The following is a 26,022-nucleotide window of genomic DNA, read 5'->3' as shown; positions in this document are numbered from 1 at the left end:
ATCTTAGAAACTAGCTTAAGGAAAGGTAAACCTACGTTTCTAGCATTTGTAGACTTAGAGAAAGCTTTTGACAATGTTGACTGGAATACTCTCTTTCAAATTCTATAGGTGGCAGGGGTAAAATACAGGGAGCGAAAGGCTATTTACAATTTGTACAGAAACTAGATGGCATTTATAAGAGTCGAGGGGCATGAAAGGGAAGCAGTGGTTGCGAAGGCAGTTAGACAGGGTTATAGTCTCTCCCCGATGTTATTCAATCTGTATATTGAGCAAGCAGTAAAGGAAACAAAAGAAAAATTCGGTGTATGTATTAAAATCGATGGAGAAGAAATAAAAACTTTGAGGTTCGTCGATGACATTGTAATTCTGTCAGAGACAGCAAAGGACTTGGAAGAGCAGTTGAACGGAATGTACAGTGTCTTGAAAGGAGGATATAAGATGAACATCAACAAAAATGGTTCAAATGGCTCTGAGCACTATGCGAATTAACTTCTGAGGTCATCAGTCGCCTAGAACTTAGAACTAATTAAACCTAACTAACCTTAGGACATCACACACATCCATGCATCAGGCAGGATTGGAACCTGCGACTGTAGCGGTCGCTCGGTTCCAGACTGTAGCGCCTAGAACATCAACAAAAGCAAAACGAGGATAACGGAATGCAGTCGAATTAAGTCGGGTGATGCTGAGGGAATTAGATTAGGAAATGAGACACTTAAAGTAGTAAAGGAGTTTTGCTATTTTGGGAGCAAAATAACTGATGATGGTCGAAGTAGGGAGGATATAAAATGTAGACTGGCAATGGCAAGGAAAGCGTTTCTGAAGAAAAAAATTTGTTATCATCGAGTATTGATTTAAGTGTCAGGAAGTCGTTTGTGAAAGTATTTGTATGGAGTGTAGCCATGTATGGAAGTGAAACATGGACGATAAATAGTTTAGACAAGAAGAGAATAGAAGCTTTCGAAATGTGGTGCTACAGAAGAATGCTAAAGAGTAGATGGATAGATCACATAATTAATGAGAAGGTATTAGAATTGGGGAGAAGAGGAGTTTGTGGCACAACTTGACTAGAAGAAGGGATCGGTTGGTAGGACATGTTCCGAGGCATCAGGGGATCACAAATTTAGCATTGGAGGGAAGCGTGGAGGGTAAAAATCGTAGAGGGAGACCAAGAGATGAATACACAAAGCAGATTCAGAGGGATGTAGGTTGCAGTAGGTACTGGGAGATGAAGAAGCTTGCACAGGATAGAGTAGCATGCAGAGCTGAATCAAACCAGTCTCAGGACTGAAGACCACAACAACAACAATAACAATACCACAAGCGGCAGCTACCAGTAGAATGCCGCACTCGTAAGGACTGCAGCATTCAGTTGAAAGTAAAGCGCCAGCAGGGACACGTTAGTGGAACAGTGGAGTGAACGAAGGACTATCCCGACCAGTGATCTGGTCCGCATCATCATGTTACACGCAGAAGGCTTGCCAACCACGGAAGGTACTCAACACATGTAGCGGTGTCAAAGTGATGTGGTGCGAGCATGGAATCGATTCCAGTCGCCAGGTTTTGTTGAGGACTTACGCAATACAGGTCTTCCAAGTTTGACAAGTGCATAGAACGATCGATATTTACAACTTTTGACTCAAACAAACCGTAGGCTGAGTGAGGCCACAGGACGTCATGTATCGCTTGAAACTGTTAGTAGACAATTACGTTACGCGAATCTCCATTTCCGACGAACATGGCGGGCACCAACTCGTACACCACAACACGTTACAGATGGGCAATTAATCGTGCAGAATGGACTCCCCACGATTGTCGTCGAGTTTTGCTTACGGACGAAAATCTTATCTGTTTGTACCCTGATAATCGCAGACAGCTGTATGGAGACAATCGGGTAATATCAAATGCCTCCAACATTGTGGTCCACATGCGTAACAAGAGGGTGATGGAGTGATGTTCTATGGTAGTATCACATAGGGCCACTGTACACATCTCGTAGTTGGGGAGGGCAATGTTACTGCTCTAGGGTACAGCGGAGAGATTCTGCATCCAATAGCGCTGGACTCCCATTTGGGAGGACGACGGTTCCAACCCGCATCCGGCCACCTGAATTAGGTTTCCCGTGATTTCTCCAAAATCGCTTCAGGCAAATGCTGGGACGGTTCCTTTGAAAGGTCACGTCCGACTTCCTTCCCCATCCTTCTCTAGACCGACGGAACCGATGCCCTCGCTGTTTCGTCCCTCCCAATCAACGAACCAACAAACTAGTACTAGGACAGTATCGCCATCTTCGTCAATGATAATTCACGAGCTCCTCGTTCTGTTCTCGTGAACGCTTTCCTTCGGCATGATAGGATTACCAGAACAGAGTAGCCTGCCTGTTCCCTGAACATGAACCCAATCGAAGATGTGTGGTATCGGTTCAAACTAACTGTTTTCGGCCGTTCACTAAACACCACATTCGCTGCGCGACCTAGAGAGAATTCATTGAAGAGTGGGACAAGTCGACCCAGGACTGGCTTGATGATGTCATCGATGGTATGCCACGAAGCGTTCAACCTGGATGCGAGTAACGGGACGCTGCGTCACTTATTGGCGTTGATCAGGACTGCTACGATGCCCTCCTCCCCCGCCCCCACCCGTCCTCAGCAAAACTGCAATTCTAGAGGTCAGGCTTGTTTGGTAATTTTTTGATGCGGACACATTTCAAATGAATATATACGCATGCCTCAGAGCAAATTTTTATTTTCTGTGCCATGAATTTCGAAGTAAAGGGGTGAAGCAAAACTTTTGCTGAAGTGTGCATATTAATTTCGTTACACTTGTTTGCGAAATAAGTGTATGCCGTATAGCTTTGACGTATGTGTTGAAGTTCATTTATGACGTGTAAGTGTTGGCAAATTTTACTTGTGTTTTCTTTTACGTGTTCGTTCCGTTTTTTTCTTTTGTACAGGACTACTTTCAGGTATTACCGTCCATAATCTGCGGCTAGAGCACATATAGTCCATAGGTATTGAAATGCATCATCTATGTAGCCTCTTATTATAACCGCTTAAATACGGTGACCACCGCTTCGTGTAACTCAGCTCAAGAAACCCTGCACCACCATATAATAAGTACTGATGTAGATGCCCAGTATACCTGTATATTGCTGCATGTATTTAATACCTATTAACTACACATCTTTTGATGATCGGTGGCCCGCCAAAGAAAAGTATGAATAAATAATAAAGGAATCAATAAAAGAAACTTTCGCCAACACTCAGGTGTAAAAAAAAAATGGTTCAAATGGCTCTGAGCACTATGGGACTTAACATCTGAGGTCATCAGTCCCCTATAACTTAGAACTGCTTAAACCTAACGAACCTAAGGACATCACACACATCCATGCCCGAGGCAGGACTCGAACCTGCGACCGTAGCGGTCGCGCGGTTCCAGACTGAAGCGCCTAGAACCGCTCGGCCACACAGGCCGTCGGTGTCAAAAAGTACCATTACAAATTTGTACCAGGTTAAAGAAATAAATAATGTCCTGTAAGAGTGACTTCTGGATTACAGTGAGGAAGAAAAATATTCGTGCTTCTCATATAGCAACGATTATCTCAATTTTGTAATAGGTATATTCTGACCAAACATCTAAAATTAGCGCCACACTGCACAAAAGCAACACGACAAATAATTAAGCAGTAGAAATAACATAACATTTTTCTGTGAGTGAGTCATTTCTTTAAGTTCTTGCAAAATTGTAAAAATTCCAGCGATGTGGTTAGTGCCTAAGGATACATCAAACAGCATAACAAGTAATCACAGTATGTCACAAAATGTAGGTGCTGTTGCAATTGGCTATTATATCTGCAGAAATAATTTACTGTCACGTTATTATCAGGATATAAAACATACAACACGTATGACCCTCCAAAAAATAATGACGATGTAACCTTTTTGCAAGTTCCACTGCGCCTAGGTGTCATTAGAATAATGTAGGCCTAAGCGAGATTAGGGAGCGTAAAAAAGGCCTTACCGCCGCTCCATGTAGAACTGAAATCAAAAGAAGGTGGCTGAAAATTGCTATGAAGTACCGTCCAGCAGCATGACGGCCTTATACGTAGACATCCACTATTAGATACATTGTATCAGCACACCCGTACATAGACACCGCTACGTAATGCAGAATTGACCACTTAATGTCAAGAGAGATGGACCCCCAGTGTAAGAGAAGGCGAGGAGTATTGTGTAGTCATTAGAAGTGAAACAGCAAAGGAACAACCACGGCTAACCCAGGGGTAGGTAGTTGTCATGTACTGACGCACAGGAATCGCCAACCTTTACTGGACGTGGTTGTAATAAATCGCACGAAATTAACGGAAAGAACAACTCGTGAATTCCAGAGTGCTACCAGCAGTACAGGTATAACAATGACTGTGCGTAGGGAGTTAAAAAGAATGGGGTCCAACGGTCGAGCAGCCCTCACAAGTAGTCAATGCTAAGCGACCCTTGAGTTGGTGTGAAGAGCGGCAACATTGGACATTGGATGCCTCGAAACGATTCATTTGGAATGTCTACATTTACAGTGTGATCAAAAGTACCCGGACACCTGGCTGAAAATGACTTACAAGTTCGTGGCGCCCTCCATCGGTAATGCTGGAATTCAATAGGGTGTTGGCCCACCCTTAACCTTGATGACAGCTCCCATTCTCGCAGGCATTCGTTAAAACCGTTACTGGAAGGTTTCTTGGGGAATGGCAGCCAATTCTTCATGGAATGCTGCACTGAGGAGAGGTATCGATGTCGGCCGGTGAAGCCTGGCACGAAGTCGGCGTTCCAAAACACCCCAAAGGTGTGAATCCTATAGGATTCAGGTCAGGACACTGTGCAGGCCAGTCCATTACAGGGATGTTATTGTCGTTAATCAGTCCGCCACAGGCTGTGCATTATGAACAGGTGCTCGATCTTCACTTAAAACTTCCGGGCTGATAGGCCGTGGTCGAAGTATAAAACTGTCTCCTGACGTTTCGTCTCCGACTGCGGGAGTATGAAAGTGTAACAGAAATTCTCGGAGAACACAGTTCTCGCGAAATCCTGTCAGGTAAATTTACAGAGCCCGCAATGCGCGCCCATTCTGGGGCCGCAGTCGTATGTTTCGTGTAGTCATAACGAGAAAAAAGGTAAGAGAGATTAGGCTGCGTACAGAGGCTCAGCGTGCAAGTGAAATACGGCCGATACTCACTAACATTGTTACGATGTCCTTGCATCACTTACTGCACAAGTTCTTGCCGAGTATGTGTACACTATGTGATCAAAAGTATCCGGACAGCCCCAAAAACATACGTTTTTCATATTAGGTGAATTATGCTGTCACTTATTGCCAGGTACTCCACATCAGTGAAATCAGTAGTCATTAGACATCGTGATAGAGCAGAATGGGGCGCTCCGCGGAACTCACGGACTTCGAACGTGGTCAGGTGGTTATGAGTCACTTCTGTCATACGTCTGTACGCGACATTTCCACACTCCTGAACATCCCTGTTTCCTATGCGATAGTGAAGTGGAAACGTAAAGGGACACGTAGAGCACGAAAGCGTACAGGCCGACATTGTATGTAGACTGACAGAGACCGCCGACAGTTGAAGAGGCTCGTAATGTGTAATAGGCAGACATCTTCCCAGGCCATCACACAGGAATTGTAATCTGCATCAGGATCCACTGCAAGTACTATGACAGTTAGGCGGGAGGGGAGAAAACTTGGATTTTATAGTCGAGCGGCTATTCATAAGCCACACATCACGCCGATAAATGACAAACGATGCCTCGCATGATGTAAGGAGCGTAAACATTGGACGATTGAACAGTGGAAAAACGTTTTGGGGAATGACGAATCACAGTAAACAATGTGGCGATCCGATGGCAGCGTGTGGGTATGGCGAATGCCTGGTGAACGTCATCTGCCAGCGTGTGTAGTGCCAAAAATAAAATTCGAAGGTAGTGGTGTTATGGTGTGGTCGTGTTTTTCATGGAGGGGGCTTGCATCCCTTGTTGTTTTGCGTCGCACTATCACAGCACAGGCCTAATTGATGTTTTAAAAACCTTCTTGCTTCCCACTGTTGAATAGCAATTCGGGGATGGCGATTGCATCTTTCAACACGATCGAGCACCTGATCATACAATGTAAACTTTCACGGCCGGTATTGTCTTCACTTAAAACTTCCTGGCTGATAGGCCGTGGTCGAAGTATAAAACTGTGCTAGGATCTTAGCTAAACTGGTTAGATGTTTAGGGTGTTATGCCTGCTTTGTAAAAGCTACAAACGCTGAGAACCAACGCTGGAAGCAACGACACTAGCGTTCTGTATATGATATCCATTCCATGTTGAGTGATTCTGATCCTACCAAAGCATTTAAGTCTTTCATTCGCATTCCCTGCAACTGATTTTGTGTTCGTCCCGGCCCGAATCGCTGCTTAGTATAACCCCTAAGTATGTGAACAATGTGACTTGTTTCAGAGGTTCGCTAGTAATCTTGCAAACTGTTACTGTCGATTTCTTTCCTAATGAATTAAAGAGGGTGTGATTTTCTGAAAGTACACAATTATTGTTTCGCTTTGATACCCAAACAGCTTTGACCACGATTGTGGTATTCTCAGTGGCTTTTTGCTTTTATTGTTCGTGACGTATATAAATGCAGATTTTATGTAGGTCAGGAATATGTTACGTCAGGTTTTGTTATTGTTTAAACTACATATGTAATTTAAACTAAAATTTCTGTATGTAATTACATATGAATATACTTTATTGTTGTTTAAATTACATATACAATTACATGCAGTAACAGTGGTTTCAGTTGCAAATGTAATTACATTACGTATGTAATTTAAACAAAAAATCTAATGTAACATATTTGTAATCTAAAGGAACTGGTGATGTCACAAGTGTGGTGAAACATGATTGGTTGCTGAAGCAAAACATAATTGTGTACATGCAAAAAAAATGCAGGCCGTCCTTTCTTCATTATTATTTTTCTGCAAGTGCGGCATCACAGCTTCAAATTCCTATATGTACGTCCTTTTCTGTATGAATTATGTTGCATTAATCCATATTCAGTTGAAAATTTTATATATTTCTACATTTCTTTACAATTATCCAACACTGTGAACAGTATGTAGCCCTCGCACGTCAAACGACGTATTGCGATGCAAAGCTGAAGCGCTAGACAGTTACGTTCGTCATGAGTCAGTACCACGGTTTTTAACTGGTAACAGTACTTAGAGCAACACTGTTTGCTTTCGACGACCTCCTCAATGCCGTACGCCGACATGAGCCGTAATCCTGCGACGCGTAGCATCGCCACAGTCTGATAAGATGTGGCACAGCTGTCGGCTGTCGCTACAGTCTGGTCTCAAAGCCGGGAAGATGTACTTTTATGGCGCCCAGAAGGTCAGGGCGCCAGCGTGTGATGTTCGCTGCCGGAATCACGTGCGGAGCAGCTGCCTGCCGGCGAAGGAGTCCGCCGTGCTCGCACCAGAGCATCAAATGTCTATTAGCTGCCGACGCCCATTCAGGCTGGACTTTGGTGCACTTCAAAAGAATTCTAACAGCCCATGCCTCTGCTACTTGCTGTTGTCCGAAAAGCGGTCCTAACAATCTGAATTAGAACAGTGTTATGGCATATACAGCTCTGATTGGCTATTAACGTTTGTGCGATGTTACCCAAAGGCATCGTTATTCAGTTCGTGATTAAAACCAGATATGTTACTTCGTCTGCATCTATCCGGTAGATACGAGGCGCGTCACAAAAGTAAAAGACGATAAAATATCACAAATAAGTCGGGTCCTAAATTTACAATAAGATTGAAATAGACACGTGTCGCCTGCATATCCACTCTAGGACATAACAAGCAACGTACCACAAAGGAATTATCCGAATGGGCACTAAATCTGTAGATGTGATGTACATGTACAAATGAACAAACGATTACAGTTTCACAAAAATTGAATTATTTATTCAAGAGAAAGAGCGTCATATATTGAGAAAGTAAGACACTGGTCCAGCTCTAGCCCTTATGCAAGACGACATTCTTCTTGGCATTGATTGATGGAGTTGCTGAAAGTCCTCCTGAGGGATTTCGTGCCAAAGTATTTCCAATTGGTGCGTTATATGGTCAAAATCCCGAGCTGGTTGGAGGGCTCTGCCTATAATGCTCCAAACGTCATCAATCGGGGAGATCCCCGGTCTGGCCAAGGGGCTTCGGTAAGCACGAACACGAGAAGTAGAAACTTGCTGAAATGTAAGTCCAGGATGGCTTTCCATGAAGGGGAACAGAACGGGCCATAGAATATCGTCGACGTATGGCTGCGCTGTAAGAGTGCAGACGGATGAAAACCAAAGGGGTCCTCAATCGGTAAAAGCAATCGCAGGATATATCTATTAAAATGACCAGTTTCGGCACGTTTTATCGGCCATCTTCAGACAATGAGCATCATGCTCACAACGCACAACAGCTTCATATTTGGTTCTCGCCCTAGATCTTAATTTTGAGCAAATGTTTTTTACTCTATGTAGGCAAAGGAGCCAACGTCTCCCCTGTTTGTCGAATTGTGATGTCAACTATCTCGTTGTGAAGGACTATCCTTAAGAGTGAGTGCTTATTGCTAAGCACTTTAAATGACTGCATAAGACGTCACTTACACTCGCAATAGTGGTTCGTGTAACAATCAAGCCACAATAAATACCTGTCACATACGTATGCGTGTCTCTCAGGAGCAAACTGTGTACAGAGGCTGGCAGGAAGCAGTAACTACGTGATCACTTCCCGCAACAAATGCCACAATGCGCATGCGCAGTAACTGCTGCAAATCATCTGACCACGCTGTGGACGGCCTAATACGCACCTTGCAAAATCATTCACTGAAACGAGACGCTACTCATCGTGACGGAGGCCCAGAGAGGCATCGCAATGGACCAGACGCCAGAATCTATCAGAGAGGATCGAGACTGAGATCTCCATCAAGCTAGTGAATACCTGTGGGTTTTCTGTATCACCTAAGGAGAATATCAGTACGATTTCCTACAACGAGCACAATCGATTTCCGTCGCGTTTCTTGTCAGTTTTGAACCTATACTTAATCTTTAACACCTTGTCGAGGACGTATAATATAGCACTCCCTATCTATCGCGTTTCGTCAGCCCAATTGGGACAGCAATCACTAAACGTGCACTCAGGGTGTTGTGTGTCCGTCTCCGTACATCATAGACTCTACACAAGTTCAAATGGGTCAAATGGCTCTGAGCACTATGCGACTTAACTTCTGAGGTCATCAGTCGCCTAGAACTTAGAACTAATTAAACCTAACTAACATAAGGACATCACACACATCCATGCCCGAGGCAGGATTCGAACCTGCGACCGTAGCGGTCACGCGGTTCCAGACTGAAGCGCCTTTAACCGCACGGCCACACCGGCCGGCTCTCTACACAAGTCTCCAGCCTTATTTATCATCTGTAACGTCGTAAGATGAGAGATATAACTGTTCATATTTCGTTAGGACCTCGGACTGCTTCCATGTACAAGACCTGCAGCTTTTTTCGTTGCATCGACTGAATACAGGGAGACTGACAGTTGGACTAGACAGACATCAACAAAACCCTTAAAGCAACTAACTACTGGGTACAAAACACACGAATAGAAACAGAAGTATAAAACAGCATTTCTTCAGTTTGAGTTTGGATTCGATGTTGTGTTACCAAAACACAGTGAATCAAGTTCTTTCAACGTTTACGAAACTTACCCCGGCTCTGGAAAGGTATCTGAGCAATAGTAACCCCACTTCAGCGTGCTGTCGAAAACTCACTAAGCTATTTCCACTGAAGTCTGCTATGTGTTTTCTTATTGCAAAGTTTACAACTTGATCATGTTCTTACCCATCCCGCATGCTAATTCTGCCAACTGGTTGCCTGAGAATTATTTATAGCGATCACTTAGCATTGCTGTACACGTTATAATTATCATTACGCTTTTGAAGTGCTGTTCCTTTTGACCGAGGCTTTTGCGCAATGCTGGGAAAATTCAGCTGTACCGTATTTGAGCTCCTCAGTTACGTTACGCTGCTCCACAATGGAACATCAACAAGGCCTCTACCCGAACTTCCTGGGAATGCTTTCTCAATAGGAGCCACTTGCAGGAAATATCCATCGTAAGAGCGCACGCCTCAGTTGCAGCTAACAAATATACTGTATAAATTAGATACATAAGGTCCTAGAATTCTGTACGCGGGTTCTCTAGGCCCTGTGCAGTGTGGCAGACGTACCGCCTTGGTTATAGATCTAAGCTCTCTAACACATTCCCGTAACTCACCATAATTCGGCCCAGAAGACCAAAATACAAGGTTATTCAAAAATGAATATGTTTAAGAATTTTATCTCTCACAAACCACAAAAGACAGAAACACAACTGCAAAACTCCTAGACAGGGAGGTGCTGAAAGCTATAAACAGTCAGCGAAGAAGTTCAGTTTAAAGCCGCTGTGACACTATTGGTTGTTTTCAGGGAAGTGGCAACAGCACAGGAACGATCGTTTCTTATGCTGCAGTGTGCAGCAATGGAGTACGTTGGTAATATGGAAAGTGCATTTCGCCGACAGCTCCTCAAAGAGCCGCCTCATCATAAGAAAGTTTATGAGTGGCATCGAAAATTCGTAGAAGATGGTTGCGTCTGCAAATGGAAAATCAGGGGTCGTTCACTCACATAGGATGGTATGGCGAAAGTATCCGTTTAACTTACGAAACGAGCTCTAGGAAATTCAGAGCTCTATGAAATTCACAACAACACCAAGCAACGAAGTCAAAAATTCCTCAACTAAGGGTTTTCCGATTCAGAAACACCGTCATTCTCAGAAGTTCATACACCCGTCATTGCAAGCATTGTATCCTAACGACCACACCAAAAGGTAAGAACTTTGCACTTCAGTTCTAGTGGACATTGAAGAGGACAATTTTTCAGAATGATTAATTCCTATGGATGAATCCACTTTTCGTATTTCGAACAGTTTAATCACCAAAATGTCAGATTCTGGACGAGTGAATAGCCTATGGTTATTATTCAACACGAGAGACTCATGCAGAAGGTTAGTTCCTTCTACGCCATTTCTCAAGGCTCTGTGGAAATCGATGAAAGTATGGGACCATGTTACCAGAAGTTTACCAGTAGTGCACAGAAAGTTCAACGTCACCTGACGTGAGGTCAGCTTGTTTATAGCACCAAATAAGACTGGCCGCGCAACACGAGGCAGCTGAAGACAAAAAAGAGGCGTGATTGGAAAGTTTTAAGAATGGTCTTGTAATTGTACAACGGTGGTACTTACATGCTACTGTGATGTATCACCTTCAAAATAGTCCCCTTCTGACTGAACACATCGACTCCAATGGTGTTACCACTTTTGGAAACATTCCTGGAAATTATTTTCCTGATGTGTTAAGGACGATCCCTGTATTTGCCTGGATGTCTTCAATCTGGGCAAATCGCTTCCCTTTCAGTGAAAATTTCAGTTTAGGAAACAGGTAGAAGTCTGCAGGGGCCAAATCAGGGGAATGTGGCGATTGTGGAAGCACAGGAATTTTGAATTTGGTCAAAAATTCAACGATAGAGAAGGCATGATGAGCCAGAGCATTGTCATGGTGTAGAACCCAACTCCTGTCGCTCCACAATGCAGAACTTTTCTTCCGCACTTTTCGCGCAAACGCTCAAGGACACATTTGTAGTATTCCTGGTTAATTGTCTTTCCTCCAGGGGTAAATTTATGATGCAAAATACCTGTAGAATCGAAAAATATCAGCAACATTGTCTTCACGTTCGATCAACTTTGTCGTGCTTTTTTCGGCCGTTGTGAACCTGGGAGTCTTCCACTGCGAAGACTGCACTTTGGTTTCAGGATCATATCCACATACCCAAGACTCGTCAACTGTAATTACTCTATTTAACAAATCTGGGTTATTTTTAGTCCGATTAATCAGTTCTTGGCACACTTCAAATCGGTATTGTCTCTGCTCGCCGGCCGGTGTGGCCGTGCGGTTCTAGGCGCTTCAGTCTGGGACCGCGTGACCGCTACGGTCGCAGGTTCGAATCCTGCCTCGGGCATGGATGTGTGTGATGTCCTTAGGTTAGTTAGGTTTAACTAGTTCTAAATTCTAGGGGACTAATGACCTCAGCAGTTGAGTCCCATAGTGCTCAGAGCCATTTGAACCATTTTGAACCCGCTGCTCAAGTGGCATCTCTTTTAGTGGTGCTGACACTCGTATCCACTAACTGGTGTACCCACAGGTGTGTGCCCACTGCGTTACTCGTCGCCTAACAGAAGACCATAAAGAGCAAGATTGACCATCTGTGAGAAACTGTTTGCGTATTAGGAGGCTGACGTGACAATTTTTTGTCGAAAATCGTCACAGGCGATGAAACGTGGGCTCACGACTTGAACCGAAAAGAAAGCGCCAGTTCATGGAGTGGCGCTAAACCACCGCACCTCTGAAGCAAAAGTTCATAGTCGCCATCTCAGCGGGTAAAGTCATGGCGACGGACTTCTGGAACTCTTATAATGTGGCAGAATAAATTGTCAGATTCGCACCTTTCATGAAAGATTTACACATCGTAATGAATAGGTGAATATCACACCTAACGTAATTCGGTGGTTATGAGAACATTTGCCTATCAGTATGTAACGCAAAAAGTGATGGCTGTCAATCGACCGTAATTAACACACTGTTCCTATACAATGCATGTCTTTGAGCGGAAGGTGGAACAGGCAACACGAGTCGTTTTTAGTTTGAGAAGCCAGGTGGACAACAGCGTAGCGAAGGTGCACTGCAGGTGTTATGATGGAAACCACTTAAAGGGGTGGCAGGAGGAAGGTCAGCGACCCCGACCAGGTGATCAGAAGGGAGGACCGCGTGTAGTGGCACATCTGCACAAGGGACAGAGAAGAAGCTTTAGAAAGCTGCGTTTCGGAATTCCATCTGGATATGAACAAAATCTAGTAATGCAGTACAATCACATGTCCAGCGAGTGCGACACACAGAAAGGTCAATGTACTTTAGACGGGTCTAGAACGGTAACAAAACGTCCCATTGGCGGAAACGCAATAGGAAGGAGAAAAATAATGAAGTTTCGATGCAGTTTTATAGAAGGGGCAATGGGATTGGTAGAGAGAGTTTCCACAAAATAAGAGGAACGTTCCTATTGGTGAAAAAGGCCATGATGTGAGGAATGAATGAACCCAAGTGGGGGAGGAACTTCTGCCATGAGTAGGACAAGAGAGAAATTTTCGGGGACTCTTCTCTGAACTGGCGTCAAATGCAGAACGGAGCGGTTAATGCTCTGTATGATGCAGAGAAGAAATTTGTGTGGACACCGCGTTCACAGCGGCTGCAATCCAGCTAGAGATTAGCTGTAGCACCGTATAGCTCCAACTGTGGAGAAATGAACCAGAGGACTGAGAGGGCACTATAATACGCATGCTGCTCCAACCATGCGCGTGTACATCACCACATAGTAAGACTAGGGCTTAGTACATGTTTTCTCACATAAAGATAAACATAAGGAAAGTTTCTGCTGGAAAGTTCAGCAAAGGCCTGATTAGTTTTGTAGGAATTTCAGTAGGAGAGAGCGGCCTTGCAGTCAGCATCTCGTCGCAGCTTAAGGTAAATACCGTCTGCAGACGCATAAACTTTGTTGGTTCACCAGCTTGCGCCCACTGTAAACTCAAGTGGCCTTGGGTAATCTTGTGCTGAAATTTTTCACATAACTAACCATCCACCGTAGACTTGATTGTCATTCTAAATAGTACTGAAAACCATCCACCATAGACTTGATTGTCATCCTAAATAGTACTGAACTTTGAACAGAATCGGACGATTTTCGTAGTACTGACCAACATCATAACGTATGTGTAGAGCAATTTTGTAAAGAAACTTCCAATTGAACTCTGATATTATTGTTCTTAGGATAAATGTTCTTTCAGAGAGTTAATATTTAATAGTGTTGCGTATAGGATTATTTCACTTTTTGATGTTGGCCAGATGCGTTATCCATTGCTCTGCTTTTATGTCGTCAAGTTGAAAACTATAAAAGCTGTAATTTTGTGATAAAATTTGCGACATTAAACTTGTCATTTCAACTTACACAATTGTTCTCAATTCTAGAATAAGCACCCACTTTACACTCTGAAGGGGTTATTTTGTTTGATGTCCTCACGCATGGTGTAACAATCAACTCTGAAGTATATTATCCCGCCCTCAAGAAATTGAACAATCTTCAGTGTTCGTCGCCACAAAAATTCAAACGAGATTCTCCTTCTTCACGACAAAGCAAAGCCTCACACAAGGCTATGTACCCGAAAGGCGCTCACAAAACTTCACTGGGCAGTTCTTGCTCATCCACCCTGCAGCCTGGATCTCGCACGACTTCCATCTGTTTGGCCCAGTGAAGGATACATTCCGCAGTGAGTAGTACGTGGGGAGGTTACTGATGCAGCAGGACGTTAGCTCCGACGTCGACCAGTAGAGTGGTACTGGGTGGGCAAACAGGCCGTCCTAGTAAGGTGGCGTGAGGCCATCGCATGGAACGGAGATAAAAGCAGAGTTTTTTTATTCAATACAGTGGGGAGGCTTGCGTGCCTCAACGATTCAGATAGCCGTACCATAGGTGCAACCACAACAGAGGGGTATCTGTTGCGAGGCCAGGCAAACGTGTCGTTCCTGAAGAGGGGCAGCAGCCTTTTCAGTAGTTGCAGGAGCAACAGTCTGAATGATTGACTGATATGGCCTTGTAACACTAACCAAAACGGCCTTGCTGTTCTGGTACTGCGAATGGCTGAAAGCAAGGGGAAACTACAGCCGTAATTTTTCCCGAGGGCATGCAGCTTTACTGTATGATTAAATGATGATGGCGTCCTCTTGGGTAAAATATTCCGGAGGTAAAATAGTCCCCCATTCGGATCTCCGGGCAGGAACTACTCAAGAGGACGTCGTTTTCAGGAGAAAGAAAACTGGCGTTCTACGAATCGGAGCGTGGAATGACAGATCCCTTAATCGGGCAGGTAGGTTAGAAAATTTAAGAATTGGGGAGGAGTTTGTGGTACAACTTGACTAGAAGAAGGGATCGGTTGGTAGGACATGTTCTGAGGCATCAAGGGATCATGAATTTAGTATTGGAGGGCAGCGTGGAGGGTAAAAATCGTAGAGGGAGACCAAGAGATTCAGAAGGATGCAGGCTGCAGTAGGTACTGGGAGATGAAGACGCTTGCACGGGATAGAGTAGCATGGAGAGCTGCGTCAGACCAGTCTCAGGACTGAAGACCACAACAACAACAACAACATTGGAATCCTGAATGAAACCAACATGCTTTCAGAAAAATAAAGTGTTGCATTACTTGTTGAACGCCCGTCGTACATGCCATAAGGGACGTTAATGCTCATTTTCTGTTCCTTCTCCGTTATATAATAGAGATTGTAAACAAATAATACGAAAAAGATGGCCAAGTTTCTTCGGCTAAGCAGGCCTTCCTCGCGCACTCCACCGGCCTTCTGGAGCGCTGCGACGGCTGCAGGGCGTGATGTGTGTCAGCAGCGCCTCTGGAGCAGTTTAGGCGGCGACCTTGAAGGCTGCCGTATGCGCCGGCGAGCACCAGGTATGTTAATTAATCGGGAGGCGAGCCTAGCCGGGCCGAGGTGCGGAACAGGGGGAGGGAGGGCGGCTGTATGAGATGGGCCCCTCGATTGCCGGGACCCCGCCTGCACGCCGGAGAAATCATCTGCCCAGGGTCTCGACTCGAAATGCCAACAGCTTTGGCGATATACGACAGCGGCACTCAGAGTGGCGGCTGAGCAAACAAGCTTTCCGGGAACCCTAGTGCCCCGTTTCCATTACCCTCGGTTTCTGTGTAAAGTCTTTCGCGTAGGATATTCGGTAATAAGTTACTTGATTGGTTCCCATTAGGGACACGCGTGTCACTGTTAGCTCTTTCTTAGGCCCGTATTACACTGTCCAAGTTCTTTGACAAAACTTTTATAGAAGCTAGGGCCACGCTCTTTTTACAAAAGATATGAAAGACCTGAGGCAAGGCCCCGGGAGTAGACAACATTCCATTAGAAAAACTGACTGCCTTTAGAGAGCCAGTCCTGACAAAACTCTACCATATGGTGAGCAAGATGTATGAGACAGGAGAAATACCCTCAGACTTCAAGAAGAATATAATAATTCCAATCCCAAGGAAAGCTGGTGTAGACAGATGTGAAAATTACCGAACTGTCAGTTTAATAAATTGCAGTTACAAAATACTAACGCACATTCTTTACAAATGAATGTAAAAACTGATAGAAGCCGACCTCGGGGAAGATCAGTTTGGATTCCGTAGAAATATTGGAACACGTGATGCAATACTGACCCTACGACTTATCTTAGAAGAAAGATTAAGGAAAGGCAAACCTACGTTTCTAGCATTTTTAGACTTACAGAAAGCTTTTGACAATGTTGACTGGGATACTCTCTTTCTTTTCAATAAAGTTAAGGAATTCTGCTACCTAGGCAGTAAAATAACCAATGACGGACGGAGGAAGGAGGACATCAAAAGCAGACGCGCTATGGCAAAAAAGGCATTTCTGGCCAAGAGAAGTCTACTAATATCAAATACCGGCCTTAATTTGAGGAAGAAATTTCTGAGGATGTACGTCTGGAGTACAGCATTGTATGGTAGTGAAACATGGACTGTGGGAAAACCGGAACAGAAGAGAATCGAAGCATTTGAGATGTGGTGCTACAGACGAATGTTGAAAATTAGGTGGACTGAAAAGGTAAGGAATGAGGAGGTTCTACGCAGAATCGGAGAGGAAAGGAATATGTGGAAAACACTGATAAGGAGAAGGGACAGGATGATAGGACATCTGCTAAGACATGAGGGAATGACTTCCATGGTACTAGAGGGATCTGTAGAGGGCAAAAACTGTAGAGGAAGACAGAGATTGGAATACGTCAAGCAAATAATTGAGGACGTAGGTTGGCTCAAATGGCTCTGAGCACTGTGGGACTCAACTGCTGTGGTCATCAGTCCCCTAGAACTTAGAACTACTTAAACCTAACTAACCTAGGGACATCACACACATCCATGCCCGAGGCAGGATTCGAACCTGCGACCGTAGCGGTCGCACGGTTCCGGACTGCGCGCCTAGAACCGCGAGACCACCGCGGCCGGCGACGTAGGTTGCAAGTGCTACTCTGAGATGAAGTGGTTAGCACAGGAAAGGAACTCGTGGCGGGCCGCATCAAACCAGTCAGTATACTGATGACAAAAAAAAAGAAAAAAAATTGTCAAATAATCCTTTCGCAGTGGTTAGCACACTCGACTCGCATTCGGGAGGACGACGGTTCAATCCCGCGTCCGGCCATCCTGATTTAGGTTTTCCGTGATTTCTCTAATCACTCCAGGCAAATTCCGGGATGGTTCCTTTGAAAGGGCACGGCCGACTTCCTTCCCCGTCCTTCCCTAATCCGATGAGACCGATGACCTCGCTGTTTGGTCTCTTCCCGCAAACAATCCAAAATCCAAATCCAAATGATCCTTTACAGAATAACACGTCCCTTAGATAGTATCAGATGTGAGGAAATTTGACTGACAATTGTGTTTTGTTCTTGTTCTAGGCGAATAACAGTCCGTTGTCATCGAAGATTGTCGCGACGGCATCCTCATATAAAATTTTTCGGTCTTCAGACTACATCCGATTGGAGCAAAAGGTCGTGATTTCGAAGATTAACACTATCTTATTCGTCAGAGGATGACAGTCCGCCCGACACAAAGTCGCTTCCTTCATAGAGGAATTCAATCTGATGATTGGTCGGGTAAATGTACTCCTCCAGCCAACGGAACAAGACAGTGCGAAACAGTATTTCTTCCATCCTGCCGAACGATCTCAAGCCAAATTGGGCGCATATTACGTAAATATAGTGTTACAGCCAGTATGCCGACCTTCGCGTAAAAATAAGAATTTGTTGCGTCCAGTGAAAACCAGCATGCGATGTGAATGTGACGACAATTACGTAGGCCAGAAAGCCAGCACAGTAGCCGAGAAATGCACTAAACGGCACACCAAGTACAGAGGTCTTGTGAAATCAGCGATGGAGGAACACAGCTTTACAAAAGGTACAAGACCACCTTGAGAGAATGGAGGTCCTCCGCCACACATCGACCTACTGGGGTTCCGTAATAAAAATGCGGTATAAATTCGCATGTATAGTAGTAATTTTAACAGAGACGGAGGTTATAATCTGAGTGGTGCATGGAGAGGTGCACTTCAGACGAAGCACCTTAAGGTGACAGGTGATGCTGGGGTCAACACTGTTCCCCTTCTGCCCCTCCATCGCAGCCCAGTGAGGGCAGGTCATACCACATTACGATTCCTGCATTTGCGGATGTGAATCACGCCCCCCCCCCCCTCAGATGACGTCACCGCCAATAGAAAGAGTTCGAAGCAATGACACCCAACCAATCACAAGCTTGAACGCCGCCATAAAAGAAGCAGACTTCACTCCCAGCAGACAGTCACTTCCTGATGAAGAATATAGTGTTAATCTTTCAAAGCTCGAATTTTTACTTCGATCTGACGTGGTCTGATCTCCTGGAAGAATTTATACAATAGTCAATTGTGTATACTGTGTGAACCAAAATTAACAGAAAAGTGAGTAGTAAGTAACTAAAAAAGAACCAGATGTAACAAAATGATACCGATAAACTTCAAGGGTCTGTAAAGAGGCCTTGAACATTTTGAATATAAGAAGGCATATGCAGAAACTTCGGCCGATAGCGTTACCGGAATTGAAAGGCCAAAACCTTGGAAGACGTTCCGGCAGAAGACGTGAGTCTACGCTCTCTCTAGTGTTGTTGTGGCTGGTGTGGTCGCGTTAGGCGCTAGCTGACGCCGTGAATAGTGTCAAATACATTGCGAGGAGATACCCATACGGTCTGTTAGCATACACACACTTGCCGCCGAACGCGGCTTCGACGCTCTATAGCGTCAATGGTTTACTTTTCCGGTTATAGGCCCCTATCCTCAATTTGGAAAAGAGACTCTTTGCAACTCCTCAAAGTTTGTTGGTAACGTATTGTCTCATCTTGTATATGCAGGAAGTCTTGCAGCGATATTCCTTCTAAAATGTTGGTGTGTTTTGCGAAAGGTTGCAGACGGAGAGCTCCGTTGAACAAACCGCGACAGAGAGTTCTGGCAGTTTTCACCTGATACTTCTCTACATCGTTAGGCTGAGGATTACTCTCCGCATTTTTCTGTAAATGTCTTGATGTCACCGTTGGACTTATTTTCCGTCGGACGCGGTTTCTAACATGCTATTAAATAGTCTGTGAACTTCTGAGTGGCTTTTGGAAATACGACTATGATGCTGCAGTAAAGCATCAAAATATCTGATGTCATTAAATTTAATAACTCAGATGAAAGTGAGGAAAATGTGTTTTCATAATCGATCATATCTGAGAACCAGTCCGAAAGAATGACTTGCAGTAGCAATCGCGGAGTCTAATTATAGCTTATCTAGTACCGGGGTGTTCGCAATCCAGCACATAGTATCTCTTTCCACACGATCCTGATGGCAGAGCGAGACTGTATATAAACGTTTCCCGAGTCAAAGTTAAACATAAATTCATTTTTAATAAAACGATTTAAACACTCGTAGTACAAACATGTTGCTGGTATGGAGTCTAGTTATACACTGGGTGCTGGGCTATTCCAACTCTTTCCCATGTTACCGCTCAGGCTGTTTTTGTGATTGCTTCGTAAATTCCCTCCGTCACTTGTAACAAACCGATTCTTTAGTTAATATTTGCAAGAAAATTTTGAATAACTGAAACTGAAATTAGACGTGCGTCAGTGTGCATAAGACATTCACTGTTGTTGTAATTGTGTATAAGCATTAAAACTTTACTTATTAATGTCGAAAGTTATTGCTCTAGGCGCCAAACCTAGTTGTAGATTCACCACTCTCTGCCGACGCTTCATCAGAAGCTCCCCGGTCACCTGTTACCTGTGGAGTGGATACTTTCACTTTCCTGCTTGCTCGCAAAGTTGCAGCAGAATAAACATACAGGCACGATATAATGTAACGTGGCCCGAAACGTGACACCAACATCGCTGACGTCATGCACAATTTTCTTGCTTTTTCGATAGATGTTTAATTTTGTTTCTTGCAATCCGTAGATCGTGTCACCGCAAACATATCAGTCATCAGATGCCTCATACGTCGCCCCGTGTGAAGCATCGGTTTGTGCTTTTCTTTTAGCTAGAATTTTATGTGTGCAATCGAAACAATGGTCTCAAATTAGCGTTGTATTCAGTTTAAAGGCGTATCCTCCAGTACGTATTTTACCTAAGTACATTTCTTCGCGGAGTTTTTTCGCTTGATTTGCAGCCACTCGTACGCCACACCGCGCCACGCTGTCTGCTACATGCTGGAGCTTTGGTCACTGCTGGAGGAATGGTTTTTCTTTTTCTTTTTTTTTCTTGTTTCCTTATATATTTTAACGAAATATCGTACTAGACTACTTTGGAACCTCTTTTCTCGGATATCAAGGAGGTACGCCTTGGCTTCGCTGTGAACTTTACCAGGCTCAGCAATATCCTGTATCACCACCTCCGAACTCGATGAGGGCACCAGTTCAGAAAGAAAAAGAGTCTACATGTTTCTTCAGGTATGCCATGTCCAGAAGAAGCCACTCACTGACGATTATATACAGCAGAGCTAACTGCGCATTACTAGACTGCATGCGACAGCATCATCAACAGAAAGTCTGAGAGGGCTGTTTCGATGATCTAAATAATTTACGTGGATTAAGAACAGCAAACGACCTGTAGCGTTTTCTTGGAGAGCGCTGGATACCACTTCAGTTTCACTAGATGACTTCCCTCAAGTGACAACGTGTGTGACCTTCCTGAGAGGAAATCACTAATCCAGTTGCGCAACTGACTCCTATACTCCCTAGGCACGCTATTTGAATAGAAGCCACTTGCAAGGAACGATGTCTGAAACCTTCTGAAAGTCGAAAAATATGGAATCAACTTATGATTCTCTGTCGATAGAACTCATTAATTCGCGTGAATAAAGAGCATTTAATGAAACTTCCTGGCAGATAAAAACTGTGAACCGGACCGGATGCCGAATTTGGGTACTTTGCCTTTCGCAAGCAAGTTGTTTACCAACAGAGCTATCAAGCACAAGTAACGTCCAGTCCTGACCGTTTTACTTCCGACAGTAGCTTCTCTCCAGTCTCCGGTGGAAGTAACACTGTCAAGATCGCCGTTAGTCACGCTTGGTTAGCTCAGTGTTTTCGGTCAGAGGGGTAGCTGCCCTCTGTAACAAAAATCTGAGCTAATGGATCAACAATGAACTTGAACGAGCGCCACGGGACGTCCGCCCCGAACAAATAGAACGAACAATAACGAACAAAATGAGATCAACAAAGAAAAGGCGGTAAAGCTCTTTCCTACGAAAGAAAAACATCCTGGGTTCGAATCCCGGCTCGGTACACAGTTTTAATCTACCAGAAAGTTTCAGATCTGCGCAAACTCCGCTGCAGAGTGAAATACGACGTTTGTCTGGAAAATACGTATAAAAGTTGAATAATAACTTTATTTTACAATTATTCAGGTATTACAAAATGGTCTCCTTCAAAGTACTCGCCCTGAGACGCGATACACTTCTGCCAACGCCGTTTCCACTGTTGATAACATTGCTGAAAGTCTTCAGTTGTGATGTTGTTCAGTTGCCGTGTCGTTCCCGACTTGATGGCTTCAACATCTCCCAAGTGCCGCCCCCGAAGCACCATTTTGCATTTCGGGAACATGAAGAAGTCACACGGGGCTAAATCGGGTGAATAAGGCTGGTGGTCTGTCACGGTGATTGAGCTTCGGGCCAAAACCTCGCGCACAACGAGCGACGTGTGAGCGGGCGCATTGTCGTGTTGAAGGATCCACCTGCCCCCGTTTGCCAACTCCGGTCGAAATCGGGCCACACGAGCTCTGAGACGTGTCAGAACTTCAACGTAAAAATTTCCGTTCACTCTCTGGCCGGGAGGGACAAATTCCTTGTGAAAAATGCCCCTAGAATCAAAGAAAACAACCAACATTGTCTTCACATTGGACCTTGATTTTCGCGACATTTTTGTTCTCGGTTCTCCTGCTAGTTTCCATTCCTTGCTTTGAGATTTGAGCTCCACATCGAATTCGTAAAACCAGGACTCGTCTCCAGTGATGACTCGGTTGAGAAAGTCCCCTCGTTCCTCTGCTTCCAACCAATCCTCACAGCACTCAACCCTCTTTGTTTTCTGTTCTGGCGTCAAGAGCTTCGGTACGATTTTCGCACACAATTTCTTCATTTCAAGTTTTTGTGTCAGGATTGCGTGAACGATTGTTTTGGGGATTGACAGCTCGTCAGCAATCATTCTGACTGTCAATCTACGGTCTTTAAGAACACAAGCCCGAATTCGTTCAACATTTGCATCGGAACTCTATGTCAACGGGCGTCCTGGGCGAGGGTCATCGTTCACTTCTTCTCGGCCATCCCGGAACCTTTTTAACCACTTGTTCACGGTTGGTTCCTTCAGAGAATTGTCTCCCTAAACCTGTTTCAAACACTCAAAGATGTCACGGCCATTCTTGCCTAGCTTTGCAAGAAACTTGATGTTGACGCGCTGTTCCTCAATCAGAGAGAGTTCCATGCCGACGGCAGGTGAAAAAGGGTAACTGTCAACAAGCTGCCGCACACTCCCACCTTCACGCAGAGTGCTCTGACTCGGACTGCGCGTTGACGGGATTGATTACAGCAGTAGTCCCACCTGGCAGTGACTGTAACTTGTAACATAAAGACATTATACAACTTTTATACGTATTTTTCGGACAAACCTCGTATTCATCCTAGAAAAGACGTAGACTTCTTTCTTTTATTCTACTTTCCTAAAAATAAACATTTTCTATTTATACAGTTCTTATTTCTGCAGCTAAATTTAATTTTATGGTTAATCTTAAAAGGTCAATGACCTGGGAAGCACTGTCATCGGGTACGATAAAGTTACTGTTATATATGTCAACCACGGACGAGCGACCGAAACTTCTTCGAATCCACGAGGTGCACTTAACTTTTTTTGTGGCATCTCCGAAACAAGAAATACGTGCACGGCGAATATCGGGCCGTGGCTCGCCGCGGAGCCAGAAAAACCGGTTCCCGTTGATCGAAACGGACGCGCACCGCGTCCTCACATGCGCTCCTCTCACACGCGGCCCGCCCGCGGATCAGTCGCCGTCACTCCACGCTCATGGAGTGCCGCCCTCCCGCCCCCCCCCCCCCCAAAAAAAAAAAAACAACGTTGCGCCACCTGCGCTTCTGCTCTCCTGCTCTTCTTCCTCCCCAAGAAACCTTCCCACCACTCTCATTCTCTCTCTCTCTCTCTCTCTCACACACACACACATGCGCGCGCGCGCACATACACACACTTCGATCCGACGTCTGCTTACAATGATGAGGATCGACAAATTCCCCCCTCATTCACGTTTAAACTGTACGAGTGCCGTGGAACAAATGTTATGACGCTTTCCTCAATCGAATCCCGACCTACTCTTTCCACGGTCACGCCTGGTTGGTACAATTCTAGCGACCTCGCACCCGCCATGATTTTATATATTCCTTGTCCTCATTCTTGTGGCAGAAGAACAGTTTGCTGCAGCTCTCCACGTTAGTCTATTCTGTGCAAGCTAACATGTCTACATAGCTACTGTACTCTATATGCATTTTTTATCCCTCTTATCGCCGTCGGTCTTTCTCTAGAATCTCAATATCAATATCGAACTCATGCAAATACGTAGCTATAGCAACTCGTACGAAATGGAAGACCACATCTGCATCTACATCTACAACTACATGGACACGCTGCAAATCACATTTAAGTGCCTGACAGATGGTTCAATCAAACACCTTCACAATTCTCTACTATTCCAATCTCGAATAGCGCGCGGAAACAACGAACACCTATGTCTCACCGCAAGAGCTCTGATTCCCTTTATTTTATCATGATTATCGTTTCTCCCTATATAGGCGTGATCCGTGATCCAGCGTGCTGTAACGAACATAAGCGTTGCTGAGGGAAAAGAACAAGACAGTAAGCTGATATTCACTCACAGACATTCGCCGGTCTGATAAACTTACAATTTGGTTAACGGCGTGCACGGGACAACAGTAGAGCGAGAAAAAAATGGATCTGAGTTACAGTTATTGAAGCAAGAGAAACGAACATACTGGTCTACCCGAAACAGGGCGGCGTAAGGAATTTAACTTACGACACATGTGACAAAGATTTCAGCAATTCTGAAAGATTTTGGTTCGAAGAACGGTGACCACAAACAAGATCTGATCACGACCTAACTAACAGTATGACAGAAAGCTTCTGCGCTCCGTGTCACCGTTATTGCCTTTCTGTACAGCATCACAGCGTGTCCCTACTACCTCAGCACACCCGTAGTGGACACATTTTTTGAGGCACATTCCGGCCAATCACAGCCCTAGTTACCGGGCGCAACGCACCATCCCAAAAGGCTCACGTCATAAAGCGTACCCTGCGGACGCCTTGTTCGTCCGTATTAACTGGCAGACTCTCTCGAAAGAACTCGAAACTTCTACCACAAACCTCCAGCAACCAAAGGAAACAACGTCCACGAATTCAGTGGGAAAGATCGTTCCACCTACGCGCCCCAAATCACGTACGCCAAGACAGAGACGGCTTGGATCGTCAGCCGCCATTTCTGGCCTTGTCCTTCGATCCCCCACCCCCCACCACCGCTATTGTCCTGTGTATTGCAACGGTTCAGCCCGCCGTTCCTAAGCTCAGAGATAGCAGAAAATTTGCCTTAGTCCACAGCCGAACTATAAGAATGGATTTCATCCAAGACAAGGAGTGTTCATGTATTGGTGGTGCCGAGCATAACTGGAAAGTTAGAATTAAATAAAACACATACCCTTCGGACCGCTTCCTATATGCATTGATCCGAGTAGATATGAATAAGATGGCATACAAAAGTGATTAATGGCCGTATCTAGTCTGCAACACGACCGGGAGTACAATTGGGTGGGGTCCCTAGAACTGGCTTTTTCACTTCTAGACCGTGCGCCCTGTCCCCACCACGTACCTGGTAATACCGCGGCGGTCGTACTGTTCTGCTCCACAGCTGGCTTGCCTGAAATTATCTATCGAAATGCGCAAGCGAGTTAGGGGAGCCACTCAACGTCAAAACACAACACTGTTCTACGTCTAGTATGAACAACTACACTCCTGGAAATGGAAAAAAGAACACATTGACACCGGTGTGTCAGACCCACCATACTTGCTCCGGACACTGCGAGAGGGCTGTACAAGCAATGATCACACGCACGGCACAGCGGACACACCAGGAACCGCGGTGTTGGCCGTCGAATGGCGCTAGCTGCGCAGCATTTGTGCACCGCCGCCGTCAGTGTCAGCCAGTTTGCCGTGGCATACGGAGCTCCATCGCAGTCTTTAACACTGGTAGCATGCCGCGACAGCGTGGACGTGAACCGTATGTGCAGTTGACGGACTTTGAGCGAGGGCGTATAGTGGGCATGCGGGAGGCCGGGTGGACGTACCGCCGAATTGCTCAACACGTGGGGCGTGAGGTCTCCACAGTACATCGATGTTGTCGCCAGTGGTCGGCGGAAGGTGCACGTGCCCGTCGACCTGTGACCGGACCGCAGCGACGCACGGATGCACGCCAAGACCGTAGGATCCTACGCAGTGCCGTAGGGGACCGCACCGCCACTTCCCAGCAAATTAGGGACACTGTTGCTCCTGGGGTATCGGCGAGGACCATTCGCAACCGTCTCCATGAAGCTGGGCTACGGTCCCGCACACCGTTAGGCCGTCTTCCGCTCACGCCCCAACATCGTGCAGCCCGCCTCCAGTGGTGTCGCGACAGGCGTGAATG

Source organism: Schistocerca nitens, chromosome 7 (assembly GCF_023898315.1).
Source record: "Schistocerca nitens isolate TAMUIC-IGC-003100 chromosome 7, iqSchNite1.1, whole genome shotgun sequence".
NCBI classification, from domain to species: Eukaryota; Metazoa; Arthropoda; class Insecta; order Orthoptera; family Acrididae; genus Schistocerca; species Schistocerca nitens.
This window is presented reverse-complemented; position numbering follows the sequence as displayed.